This window comes from Polyodon spathula, chromosome 11 (assembly GCF_017654505.1).
Source record: "Polyodon spathula isolate WHYD16114869_AA chromosome 11, ASM1765450v1, whole genome shotgun sequence".
In the NCBI taxonomy this organism is placed as follows: domain Eukaryota; kingdom Metazoa; phylum Chordata; class Actinopteri; order Acipenseriformes; family Polyodontidae; genus Polyodon; species Polyodon spathula.
The window spans coordinates 7,883,344-7,898,554 of NC_054544.1; the positions used below are offsets into that span (position 1 = coordinate 7,883,344).

General features: G+C 33.0%; 1 long non-coding RNA gene across 1 annotated transcript; it reads left to right on the plus strand.

The window, feature by feature from the left end:
- Window positions 1-942: 942 nt before the first annotated feature.
- On the plus strand, window positions 943-14,537 carry LOC121322703. The gene is made up of 4 exons (XR_005951073.1): window positions 943-1,595; window positions 10,046-10,178; window positions 11,365-11,495; window positions 14,167-14,537. It is a non-coding gene; the product is annotated as an uncharacterized LOC121322703 (long non-coding RNA).
- The last annotated feature ends 674 nt before the right edge of the window (window positions 14,538-15,211 follow it).

Sequence of the window (15,211 nt, forward strand, 5' to 3'; positions counted from 1 at the left end):
GTTATTTATTTAGAGAGAAAAAAAACAAAACAATGCAGTGTAAAGCTACTGTCAAGCGAGAAAACCTTTATCCAGAAAATTGAGCTTTTCAGCTAAAAGGCTCACAATTGTAATTTAAACTTACACCCTTATAGATCTTTTGATCATTAAAATGTACATTTTGTTTCCTAATATATATGTGCCTGTAATTAACATCCATATAATTCTCACTGAAAATATATATTTTTTATAAAGTTTGCATTTCCTAAGACAATTAGGTGGTAACGAGTCAACGCTTCTTTTCCGCATTGAGCCTAGCAGATACATATTATCATCTTAGAGCTCTATGTCAGTAAACAGGAGGCGCCGAGCCAATCATAGCCAAAATAGAGAATCCCAAACAAACCTTCTTCAAAACACAGACACCACAAAACAGCAAGAACATAGCCGTCCGTACCAACTGTTTAAACCAGAGCTTTAGAACCTGATAGAAAGCTGTGTATTTTTTGTTTGAAAAAAAACTTCATTTTTAAGAGGTATCATCTTTTTTTAAAATAATCTGTCTGGGCTGAGATGATCAGAATTTTTGGAAAGTACATGAATCTGTGGTACAAATAAACATTGTACAGTTAGCATTGCCTTCCCCTCTGATAATAAGATTAATTGGGAAATCCCCCCCCCCCCAAAAAAAAAAAAAAATAAAAATCTTTGGAAACAACACACATGAACTAAATGTCCTTTTCTGTTATTTAGAGACAGAGTAAACAAACATTATGGCTATGCATAAACAGATTGCATTCCATTTGCAAATATAAAAAACACCATTAATAAGTGACAGTACAGTAGCACACCTTCACAATCAATTAGTAAAATAATCTCAGTTTAGGCCATAGGTGACGTCAACTGTAGAACTGTAATAAACTTAAGTACTAAAATGAAGTTGATTATTGAATATCTGGAAAAACTTGCCTAGCTAAGGTGTTAATATCCTGTTTGGTATAAATAATGTTTTACATCATGTAATAAAGAACCAGAGAAGGGATATGGTTGTGAAACACTAAGCAAAGAGAAGAGACACAAAGCATTTTTGCTGCCATGAATTGGCGTAATGTTTATTTAAAGTATTAAAATATACCTCCTGGCACCAAAGTAGAAAGTGCTCTTTTTAGAATGTATAAAATCTGTAATCTGTTAGATGAGACCAGTTTGCTGCTTTTTTGGCATTTAATCACAAAATTAAATCATATGCACATTTCTTAGACTCGCAAGATAAATGATGTAATAACCCTTTGGAGTTTCTTCAGAACCTTACATGCACATCTTGTTTTGCTTTTTTTTTTTTGTTTTTTTTTTACTTGAAATGGTGGGGAAATTCTATTAAGATGCTTGCAGCAGTTCCTCTACACTCCCATCTTTTTTTTTTGTTGTACTGTACTTAATATAAAAACAACAAGTTATGAAATATGTATATATGTATGTTTTGTAAAAAAAAAAAAAAAAAAAAAAAAAAAGCAAATTTAAGCTTTAATTGTTGTCATTTTTCATGGAACTGGCAAGGTGCTTACATCCTTGGCACATTTTTTTCCATACAATTGCTGCATTTACGTTCCAGAATGGTAAGTATTTAAGGTTCTGTTATTACACTGTATGCAAGGGAATACATGTTAGGCTTCATTGATAACAGAAACTTACAAGAATCATCTTCTAGTTTATTTAATTACTGAGAGCATTTTCTGCTTCTGTGTATAGTGTATATATATTATATATATATATATATATATATATATATATATATATATATATAGAGAGAGAGAGAGAGAGAGAGAGAGAGAGAGAGAGAGAGAGAGAGAGAGAGAGAGAGAGAGGGAGGAGAGTAAGTAAGTAGGTAAGTAAATATGGAGTGGAGAGGAGGGCTGTAGTGGAAAATTATCGATCTGAGAGAAGAAAGGGGGCTTTAATGCCCAAAGCCACACTCTGGAGTTAACAATAGTTTTCTTAGGGGACATTTAATTTTCCACTATGGCTGAGTCTGCAGTACATATTTAATATATGAATCAGTCCAGAAAATAAGTGAGGCAAGATTGGATAGTAAAAATGACTTTATATATTTTGTTTAAATACAGCTGATACAACCTATGTAAATAAATATTGAAATATAATTTGTTTAAATATAGCTGATATAGCATAAGTAAATAAATAAATAACAGAAATAAATAACAGAAAATGTTTTGGAAGTTCATACCGCATAGTTATCAATGTTTTTTTTTTTTTTTTTTGATGTACAGCTCTTCGTCTGGTTTGCTGACTGCTGCATATGTAGTTTATATCCCGCCCATTTTGTTTTCGTTGCGTTGAATCTGCTTGAATTTCAGAAAGTCAGAAAACAGTGACAGTCATGTTTTAGTCACCATTTTAGCTCTTGCAGCATCTTTATTTTGTAATATGTTTTGCAATGAATCACAGAATCAGTGTTCAGCCATTTTCTCTTGTGAGGAGTAAAGATGAAAGATGTTCCTTTGAAAAGGGGTGGGACTGACAGTGATGTGAACCAATCACATCACAGATGCAGACTATTGCCCAGTGGTATAAGGATGTCAGGGCAATAGTTCAATCTATTTTGCTCCTATGATGAGGTTTCAACCAATTACATCATAGAACTTCCAACCACTGATTCATAATTTTATTTGTCAGAAGACCTGTTAAAAATAAATAAATACATAAATATTTTCACTCGTATTTAAATAATACTTTACCTTTTGCAAAAACAATGCAGGTTAAGAAAGTGCAGATGCTTATTTTTTACCTCAGCCCTAGACTAAATAGACTGGAGTGCAGTAAGCTTGAAGTGGATGAAGATCAACATTAGGTGATGATATGCACTCACCATAGTGTGTGTGTGTGTGTGTGTGTGTGTGTGTGTGTGTGTGTGTGTGTGTGTGTGATTAGAACCTCACCCATTTTAGTGGCAGACCTACTGAAAGGGAAAATAATTCCCTGCAATTACATGCATGTTTAGAAATTATATAAAACCTGCAGACCTACACATTTTCAAAATGAATTTCAAGCTGTTTCAAGCTTGAGAAAGGATGGAAAAGTTGGTTTTAATGTAGTAAGGTTTGATAATAAAAAATATCATTCATGAACGTTACATTAGAAGTAAAACTGTTGTGTTTGTCATCTGTTGTTTTATGCTCTCCTCTGCATTTATTATGAAAAGTTATTTTGACACATCTTATTTGAATTAAACAGTGGCTTGACATGCACAGCCTACTCATTTTCACTTCCCAGATAATTACCATACTGTACATTACTGGTGTGCATTACATATGTTAAAAAGTATTTCGATTTTAAGAAGATAAAATTAAATGCGTTACAATCCAAAGTTAGCATGCAAAAAGTGCATTAACAGTGCAAATGACTAAAAGCATTTTTTCCTGTCTAACCACCAATTTTTTTTTTTTTAAATGTGAATGATACAACAGCAAGACACAGCAGTGACCTACATATGAATCAAACATGCTCATTCATTCACTCGTTCAAATATTACATTTCTCAGTATTGGAAAACATATCTTTCTATATTTTAAATAGGGTTTGTTTTTACATAATTTTACATTCCAAATATAAAACATTTGCCATTCTGATGGATGTTTTTTTTTTTTTTTAAATAGTTCAAAATTCAATAAATAATTGTTTTTATGAATGCAGCATAAATATCTGTTACATTTTGTTTTGCATTTTACATATGATTGATTGGTATGAAGATTGCTCTGACATCTAAAATGTTCTTCATGTAGTGCACAGGAAAGGCCTAAATAAATAACATACAAATGCTCTGAATATGTCAAGAATACACTCAGTTTATTACGTAGGCAGAGAATACTGCAAACTACTGTTTTAACACTGACATAGTTTTTGCTGTCCTTTTACTTGTGGTCATGCATTGGTTTATATTGCAGTTTTTTTTTTTTTATATTACCTAAAGAAGGAAGATGAAACAGTGGTGGACCAGCCACCACTTTGTGTTTTGCCTCAGATTTATCAATATGAAACAGAGAAATGTCAAGAAAGCCAAATTTCAAGAGATAAAGGCAAATGTTTTATTTGAAAGTTAGTCATTCATAAAGGTATTCTAATTTAAGCTTCTAGATGCTTTGCATCATCCATCTAATTTTTTTTTTTTTTGCATAATCCAAATACAACTCACAGAGGGTTGCATGACAAATATGTCTTTATTACTTTACAGGATGATCAAATGAGGAATTACAATGATGTAAAGGAGGTAATAGTTACCATTTAGCTTTCATTATATTTGATATAGTGGAAGTATTTTATACTGTTATATTCCACAATAAATCCTCTTTATATGTCTAATGTATATATGTCTAATAAGTAAGTTAAAATAATTATTTTAAATAAAAAAAAAAAGATATCTTTATATTGTTTGTACTACAGCTGGTTTGTCCTAATATATATATATATATTGTATGTGTGTGTGTGTGTGTGTGTGTGTGTGTGTGTGTGTGTGTGTGTCCGAAATGCCTGGGCAGTTCACACAGTGCCCAGGTGCGGTGGGCAGATGCCGAATTAGCATTGAATTTTATGTCATTTTGGCATCTGCCCGGGCAGTCCATCAACTGCCCACAGCCATCCAGGTTGATGACAAAGAAAGATTTTTTACAGATACAGCAGCTACTAATAGAGAGTGAATTACTTCTGGCAAAAGCGCATGGAACTCAACAAAATATCAATCCACAGGTTATATCATGGATTAGATACAGAGGGGGGATCAGAATAAAATGCAGCAATGTTTTATTGTAGTCTTATTGCAGTATTGCATCCAGATCTCAGTGCAGAGTTGCTTTGTTTGAATGAGAGATCATAAAACAGACAAAGATACAGAAACTCAGTTATGTAAAATGGAGTTCATATCAACCACATCATGCGTTTAAACTTTAATTTTCATGAAGCCGCGTCCTGGTCAAACTTCACTTGCAACATCTTTCATTCATTCGTGCAGCACTTTCTCTCTATTCTAGTTGTATTCCCAAAATATGATTAATATTGCTATGATAAATTAGTTGTTTGGCACTGTGTTCTTCCTGAGTTTCAGGTAACTACATATAACTGGGCCGTTTTTACACGTTTAAACTGTGATTATTAATCTCTTGCTGATATTGAATGATCTCTGATTCAACGAAACTCTGCACAGAGATCTATATTGCATTACTGCAGTAAGAATACAATAAAATATTTTTGCATTTCATTCTGAGCTTGTTCCCTCCCCTCCCCCAATTACTAACCTCCATATCTAACCCACGATAAAAATAACCTTGTACATTGATATTTTGCTGAGTATAATTACAATTTTGCCTTTCCAGTCCGATGTCGGACATAAAGCACAGGTCTAGTTGTTTTTTCTCTGGTAAAAGCAGAGAAAACCTTTCAATGGCTGAGTGTGACCAATAGGAGCTGCATGAACCGAAGAAAAGGGCGTATCTGATAGCCCCATGCACCACACAGATAACACGGACACAAATAAAGGACATAGCTGCTTCCACATTCAGCGCTCAAGGACTATCATGGGCATTTGCAGATCTTTTTGAAGTGTTATAGTAATAAAATAATGACTTGGATCGCATTATTGAGGATTTTGGTGACAAAATGAGTGATCAGGAGAGGATTTGTCAGTATGCAAGTCTATAAAGAGGTATGTGAAAAATACAGCGAACAAGGGGTGGGGCTTAGCTCGAGATGCAGTACTGAGTGTCCTTTTGCGGTTCAGTGTTCCTTTTAAACCTGTTTTACTCTGAAAAGAAATATTTTAAATAACATGTGTAAAATAAACAGTATGTGTGACAATAAATCGGACTGCTAAGGGTTAAATAAGCATGGTAATGAGTAGCTAGTGGTGCACTTTTGCGTTTAAAGGCAACAGAGGTCATTTACTATCTATTAGTAGTGTATTTTCAGCCTGGAAGCTGTAGTCAGTTAACCCCCGTCAGGCTTTAACACCCGTCAATTAGTTGATGGGCCCGTCCACGACTTTTATGTATTTTTTATGTATCTTTAAACTACGATTAAGCCGTAACGGGTAGAGTCGATCCGTGAAGTACTTTGACTGGACCCGTAAAGCCGTCGTCGACGGGTTAAAGCCTATTCAGCATTGATATAATATATATATATATATAATATATATAGATATATATAATATATATATATATATATATAATACTATATATATATAAGATTAAATTATTGTCGTGATTTTTACACATGCTTGGATTTCATTTTTGCCCATCAGCTAAAGCGTGGCAGGGCAGTGTGAAGTGAGTTGAATGAAAAAAGATTTCTCCTTTATTTACTGATGTGTGAAAGAGCAAACAGTGTACAAAGCTAAGAACAGTGACGAAAGAAAATAACACATTCCTTTGCAATCAACCACACCTTTAACAATGAGTTCAATTAAAAGAATATGAGCCAGTTGAATGCCTTTAGATATAGAATATGCTTTTATATGAAAATAAATCACACTTTGCAGGAGCATACATCATATTCAAGAGTCTAAACATCTCTGATCTCTGATCTATCATATACATTATTTAATTACTTTTGTTTTAGTGGTACTCTGTACGGTTGACTTAATAAATAACTGTGATTTAACAATACAGATTTTCTGCACATGTGCAACTTTAAGTCTTATTTAAAAATTGACAACCAAGTGTACAGCTAATACAAGCATAGTTTCCAAATGTGTGTATTTGAGTTATACTAGAGTTTTAAAACATAGTCCACAATGCAGCAAATGTATTCTGTCGTATTTCAGGGTCAGCTTCCCACTGATCAAGAGACTTCAATCAACAAGCTAAATAAACATTTAAATCTTACAATGCTACCAAAGCCTGAATACAAATTACATGTCCAAGGAAAGATTAGAAAGTATAACAAACAATAAATCTTGTGCTTTAAAAAAAAAAAAAAAAAGTACCCATTTCTTTCACACTGGAGTTCTATTTTAAGCAACTGCCACATCAATAACAAGTTAACATTCTGCTGAATAATTGCAGCTGCATTGTTTCAAATCCATCATAAATATTGTACTTAATTACAGCTGTACCTTGTACAGCAATAAACATATACATGTATTATCACATTCAGAGCTTTTTTTTTCATCATACTGCCTGCTGATGTTTATATTGTACCCATTTTACGAACATTTCCATGAGCATCTCATGCATCCTGCATGCAGTAAAAGCCCTGCATTAAGCTCTACATACCTACAGGGGTACGTTTGGAGGAGAGCGTAGTTCAAAAACCCACAGCCTTTCCGTTTTGGGTTTATAGTTTACCAGTTTCTTCAAGACTGCTAGTAGTTGTTTTCCTTCTCCTGCCAAAAGTGTGACTAAATTAGAAAAAAATGTATGAGAATAAAGACACAGAAGATATTTATAAATGTGTTTCAGATAAATCATAACAGTTATATTTGGAAAAACAATGGGCTAGATTCTCAAAGCCTTTTCATTTGTCGTTAGAGCCTTTTCTTCAGAGAGGAAAAATAAACCCAATAAAGTCACCAAACCAGAAATAAACAAAGACACCATTTAATTTTGGAGCTTGGAAGAAATTGTCAGCTGGTTATTATTTTACTTTTAGAATTGTAGTGTTTTTTTTTTTTTGTTTTTTTTTTACTTTCAGAAAATAAATGCTAATAACTACTTGACATGGGAAGCTTTGTGGACCTTCAGTAGCTTGAGGTTGTGTATTGCCCAGTAGCGATAACTCAGAATGTACTGTAAAATGAATAGGTATTTGATTATATAAATGCTGATATGAAGTTGGATGCTCTAAAAGCAAAGTGTTTGATTACCACATATGTGTACTATGAAATAGGAGTGAAGGAATGCAAAATTATTAGCAGTTGTTTGTATAATAATAATAATAATAATAATAATAATAATAATAATAATAATAATAATAATAATAATACAGCTGTGGTGGAGACGTAACAGTGAGTGTAACTTTCAGTATCACTTAGCTATTGTGTGAATCCTGTTGATTTCATTTTGTCTAAATGAAACAGCTCTTATGACGTCCAATAGCCTACAGCAGGTTTCTTCTTATTGTCCTAATGGAATGTCACAGTGTATGCATCAAAGGATGCCTCATGTTTATGAAAAGTACAGTTTGATGTTTAAGTATAAGGAAATTATTTTACAGCGACTAACATTTTTTTAATTGTATGCCGACTGTGTCGACACAATTATGTTTTATCATCTTTAAATACTGTAATGTGTAAGGCTGATTGTCTTTAATACAATCAGCAGTACATTTCTTTTTACCCTTTTGCTCATCTGTTGCCTTGGAAACACACAAAGTTCTTAATTTTTACATAAACAGGCCAGATGGGAACGCAATAAAAGTTCTAATGTCATCAACTTTGAATGTTATACTGCTTTAATGTTCCTGTATGAAATGAGTAAGACAAAAATAAATAAATAAATCTCTAAAATATTGAATAAAGACAGTCCAGGATGGCGCATGTATTTAATGTCATTCTAAAAAATTTCCGTAAGATAGTTTTGAACCTTATGGTAGACTTACACACTGTACCAGTGAAGTAAGAGTTTGGAATAATATAATATAATATAATATAATATATAATATAATATAATATAATATAATATAATAATACGAGTATGACAGTATGTGGCATTAGTGGTATATGTGCACTTGTAAAAGAGAAAGAGGCAGTTGGAAGACTAGTAAGAAGGGGAGAAGCGGGACTATTATAGGAAGAAAGCCCCCTGTACAGACAGGCTGACGCCAGATGGCTTCTTCTAATAAATATTCAACCTTAACTCGGTTCCCATGTAACTTTTTTGTAATGCTGCCAGCACACCCACACGGATCTGGGCCAGCAAAATGATTACAGTAGTACAAACAAAAAAAGTGCAATAGAGGAAACAGGCAGACAGGGTCCTGTATACAGAGAGATAGAGCTGCGATGTGTGCTGAAAGGCATTATGGTTTGTAAGTGGGAAAGTTAAAACAGTGGGAGGATAAGAAGGAAAACAAACTGAAAAATAAATTCTGATGTGAGGCTGAGGTTTCTGTGTAGTATTTTTAAAGCTCAGGAGAAAGGGTGTGAGTTAAAACCTGTATACTCCAATGTAATGATTTTCTATTATTTTCTGTCATTCGGTTATATACAATATTATGGTACTTATAATAAAACTTTGATGAATAGCAGTTCATCAAAAGAATAAGCCTAGCAAATAAAGGTTAATACTGAAAAACCAATAGCAAAAATCTTATTGGATGAATACAAAATGCATAATTAATGTATGTACTAACAATTAATTGTTACCAACAGCTAAAAAATATAGGTGTTTCTTTTACTTTGGAAAATTATTTTACATGGAAGAATACATATTTCCCTGTTACTTCATTTCATTCATTATCAGCTGTAAAATTGCATTAATTGGTCCTTATGTCCTCCTATATTATAGACACAAAGCTAGGCTAATCGAAGAGTGTTTTTATAGCAGTTGCCATATCATTCGAGATACTTTTACACTGAAAATGAATAGTATGTTATTGTAAGAAGTGGATAGGAAAGACCTAATAGGTAATATCAGCATAATAGCTGACCCCAAAGTAGGCAAATATATAAATAAGGAGATAAACACATCAAACCTTTCCAAAAAAATGCACTTTTATGTTTGACATATGTCACGTCTCAATGCCTGGAAGAATCCCTACAGTGCTGGTCGGCTTAAAGCCACATAAATATGCAAATTAGTGTACTGCCAAAAACACTGATGGGGCTCATAATTTGTGAAACTCTGACTAAAAGGTTTGTTGTAACGTTTATAATGTGGATTGAGGATTTCAGAAAATTCTTGAGGACAACGAGGAGTTTCAGACATAATTTGTTGTGATCTATTCAGCAGAAAAGGGTAAATAGCTTTATCCCACAACAGACCTTAGAAGGAATCATATGTGAGGTGTACTAATGTTTTACTGTTCAGCAGTGACACACCTCTATTTTTCTTTTTATATTGTAGTTCCATCTAAAATGGGTCACCCCTTGTGGCGTGTTTTTGAAGTGGGTTACAAATGAAAGAGTTTGGAGTGGCAGTGTGAAAAAGCCAAGGACTGGTGGAACATGGAGACTAAATTCTCCCCTGGAAAATACAGGTTTGTGATATTCCTGTGTGCTAGTCATATGTGGTAATGTGTATCACAATACACATTTACTGTACTTAACCATGTTATTATATATGTTTATATGTTACACAGAAAAGCACAAAAATGTATGATATATACTTTACATGTTGTCTCTCTGCAATGATAACATTTACTGACTGTAAATATTTTATTGGGAAGCTACCACCCATCCCTGCCATATGGATTACCTGAGTTTCATTAAAAAAAAATCGATCAAAACAATGTTATTTTATATTAATATATGTAACATGTTTGTTTTCATGTAACTTTTTTTTTTAGATGTCATAATTAGATTTACACTGCCCTTATTTGTGTGTGGGTTATTAATTATAAATACACATATACATAATGTATGTGATAAAATAACAATACTTCAGGGTTTTCAAACTCAAGGTGCCAGCTTGAATGTTGCTAATTGAAAACTGAGCCACTTGTCCAGTAAACTCTATTTACTCAGTAATATTTACAGTAATGGCAGTATACAGCTGCAAAAGCAAAATAAGGGCTTTTAAATCTTGGAGAACAAAACATCATACAATTTAAAAAAGCCATCATAATAATAATAATAATAATAATAATAATAATAATAATAACGCTCATAAAAAAGAGTCTCAAAGGGATTTTATTCAGGCCTGCTAAATTAACTTGCAGACATTTTTTTTAAAGAACTGTATGGGAGGATAATTAAAAGTCAATAAATACTAGCCTTCATTGTTTCAATATTTGTTAATTAGCTCCAAAACACCTCGCTGGATTGACTTGATTAATTTAGCTGAGAAAGGATCTGATTAAAGTGTTGTTCAGAATCTTAAGCCCCTTTCACACCAGCATACTCTACCTAGGTCAGAACCTGGAACCGGTAATAAAGCAGGGTTGACCTGGGTGACAGACGCAAGTACACAATATGCTTATCCACATCCCAGAAGCAGCTTGTTATGGACGCTTCCATCCAAGCTTCTCTGGATTGAACTAGCAGCCCAAATGTTGATTAGAGCAAACGTTTCTTCATCCCTACTGCAATCTGGTTCATGGTGTGTCTCAAGCAACACAAATATGGCTAACCAGAATAAACAGAAATGTTTCTTGTGGAAGTGAAACCTTCACACAAGTGTGACTGTTATTTCATCAGCTTACTATTTTGTCTCACTCAACCCAGGTCAAAGTGAGTCAACCCACATCCTGAGGTGGGTTTCTGCAACCCAGGTTAACCCGGTTACGACCCAGGTACATGGTTTCACACTACATGTGATTGTGACCCGGGTAGCCAGAACTCCGATTGGGATCCAGGTAGGAGTGCCAGTGTAAAAGAGGCATTGGTTTGTGAGAATTAACAGTTTTGCATTACTGTAAAAAAAAACAAAAAAACAAAAAACAAACAAAAAACATAGACCGATACAAAAATGCCAGAGGTGGAAATAAAACCTGATCTGTGATCCAAAATGCAAAAATGTACCTTATGATTTGGACTTCAGGGCTGTATAATGTAGATAGGGTACATAAAACTGTATTTATAAAACTTTGTAACAAATACGTTTTCAATTATGAATGTGAAAGTATGCTGGCACTGTCGGAAAGCTGATTTTCCATTTGCTATCGAAAAAAGAATAAAGGTAATTTCTGGTAAATAATTATTGCCATCCTCAACTATCACAACATTACATTTCACTGCTAGTTAAATATTACCTTCAGAAAGTGGCAACATTCAGTAATTATTTTCAATTACAGGTACATTTACTATATGTAATTGCAATGTAGTTTCCTTCTATTAATGTGTATTGCATGCACCTTTAACAGTCATTTTCACAATCAAATAAATTAGTTGTAAATACATGTATTAAATAATGTAATACAAGTGAAAGTATGGTATAACTACTGTGTAGTTAATGAACCTGTGTTTTGATATGTTTCCAAAATCTGCATATTTTAGAACTTCCATTTTTATATTCATCTTAAATAATAAATTTAGAGAAAACAGGGGAGTATTCCTATAATTTATTATTGTCACAAGTATTTCAGATGGCCAATATTTATGGACTATTATTTACTACCTCTTAGAATTTTCAGTCCAAATGTTAATTTAAAAAAAAAAAAAGCAAACGTTCCATCAAATAAAACAAGTCTTTATTTTAGGAAGTAGGCATTTCAATAGGGTGTAGTTTGTTTTCTTATGTTACAAATTACCATATTATAGCATCATTTAAAGAAAAAAGGGTAATTTTAAGGTATGTTTAGTCTCAAAATATGCTGTGAGACCACCAATAATTATATTTTGGCTCAGTTCCCTCAATATATGTGTTTCTAAGTACATGGGGAGCTAACTTTTATCTTCAAGAACGTGTTTATCTTAATTAGGAAAGTCAACAGACTTCCATAGGGAAGGACTGGGTATTTTTTCTGTGGTATCCCAGGCATCAAAGGCCCAGTTCTCATGCTAAACCAATCTTCCTTCCTGCATGCCTTCCAAACCCAGGTGATTGTAGGCAGCTGAACAGATACTTTCCCAGAAGCTTCTATTGACCTGGCTTTAGCCTCTGTCTGCTTTTCTTTGTATTTTTTGTATTTTTTGCCTCAGGAAACCCAGGGATATTCATGGCACTGAGGCAAATAATCTGGAATTAAAAACTAAATTCTTCAGGCCTTATCCTAGCAACAGGCCCATCACCATCTGTTCAGAGGACAGGGCGGCCATTATCTGCTGCAATCTTTGTGCATATCCCATCACCTGTGAGGGGGAGAGACATGGCCCCTGCCCAGGCGTCTTTGTCTTTTAGATAACAGGCCTTATTAGAAATTAAACCATTTTTACACTCTTTTGTCTTATGATAATCCATATTACAATTCAGTCTATGAAAAAAAAAAAAAAAAAAAAAAAAAAACATCTATAGCTGCATTACAAAGCATTTACCAATTAAAACTTAAGTTCTGTGAGATTTTAGATTGGACAAGCAAGGACATTTTCTACTTTATTTAATTTATTTAAAATGATATTTACAGTGTTACATTATATATATATATATATATATATATATATATATATATATATATATATATATATATATATATATATAGGCTTATGGTAGCTGCATAATTTAAACTAACTCCTTCCACATGAGTGAAAGGAAAGTGAAATACATTTGTACCGGATAATGCAATGTTGAGCCTCATTAAATTTGAGGTGTTATCTCCTGGTTGACTTTAGCAATGAGAATTGCTGGCCTATCCTTTTTTTCTGTTGGCTATCTAGGTTTATCAAGCTCAGAAATAACCGATACTGATCCAAATAAGTTCTAGTCTTTTTTTTTGGAAGTCCCTTGACTAGTTTTCACAGGATTACAGTGTAGACAGCTGCCTTATTATAGCCAATGTCACATATATATATATATATATATATATATATATATATATATATATATATATATATATATATATATATATATATCTATAATATATATATATATATACAAGTGTTTGTGTTAGTTTAAAATTAAATGAAAAATTTTAATTTAAAATACAATTATATACTACAAAATGACCTCCCTCCATTGCTTTTTTAAAACTCCTAACCTTAAATAAATATTTTTCCCCAAACCTATAACTTAATCATAACTGTAATTTCATTACCACTGTCCAGTCACCTTGGAATTGAAATATTACTCTATTGAACAGATGCAATTCAGTGTGCAGCACTGATAGAGTACAATGAATCAACAACTTACACTCAAGTGTTTGTCTAACTTGCATTCATGTTGCTGTTAAAATAAGACCTCCTTGTCCTATAAAAAAACCAAAAAAACAAACAAAACACTGCATACATTTTGTAGGAAACAAATGCAACAGTCAGTGCAACAGTCACCCAGCCAAGCTGTCTGCTGGGCTTATTTCTGGAACAAAAAAATAAAATAAGACTGGTTGACATTATCTTATGTATTGGGTTGATGCAGCTTTTTTTTTTCCCCAGAGGCCAATTTGAGGGGCCTGGAGAGTAAACTGCTCCCTCCCACCCCAAGACGACGGTTCCTACAGGACATGCTTGAGACATGCTTGCAGGATAGTGTGGGGAAGCTCACATTGTCATTGATTTTGCTTTAAATAAAGAGAATTTAAGTCCCGTGCATTTCTAATCGAGCAGATTTCTAGAGCACTGTTCAGCACAAAATGACTCAAATGAATATATAAATAATAAATATATGAATTGATAACTTGACGAATGCCATAAATCTTCCAGACTCAGCAGGGTAGCTGTTAGGTAAATGTTCTTGTTTATTAAAACATGTGTAAGCAGAGCATCTATTACAGTAGATCATTTGTTAGCTATAATGATAAGATGAAGGCATATTTATAGTTTAAATAATATTTTAAATATTTAGTAATATATAAACCTAAACGTGTAGTACTTTACTGTAATTAACCAAGTATTTAATAATATATTATTAATACTTAAGAACAGGCTTAATAACACATATTAGCACATATTCCATGTAAAGTAAAAGTGACCTAATCTGAAGTGACAGAGCCTTTGATTGACTTGTGATTGATTGACAGGCAGCACGCAGAGATGGGAGTGCAGCAGGTGTGGTGACAGCTTGGTTTTGTGTGTGGTGTCCCAGGCAGTGTCACATCCTCTTCTCAGACCTGACTTTAGTCACTTAAAGTGTATTTCTGTTTAGTAACGGAAGACAGTTTTCACAAACAAAAATAAACTTGATTGTCAGAGTGATGTGTCAAGGTTTAATTTCAAACAAGGGATTTCACTGCTAATGAGAGGTTTAATAGAAGTATTCACAGAGTAAACACTAAGGGTTTCTTATATCCCAATAACCTGCAAAGATTGCAGAGTTCAGCTGCAGCCTCTTTATCTCAGCATCATTTGTTTAAGATTAGATCAGAGGTTATAGATTATATATATATATATATATATATATATATATATATATATATATATATATAATATATATATATTTTTTTTTTTTTTTTTATTGATTTACTTAATGCATTTGTTAAGT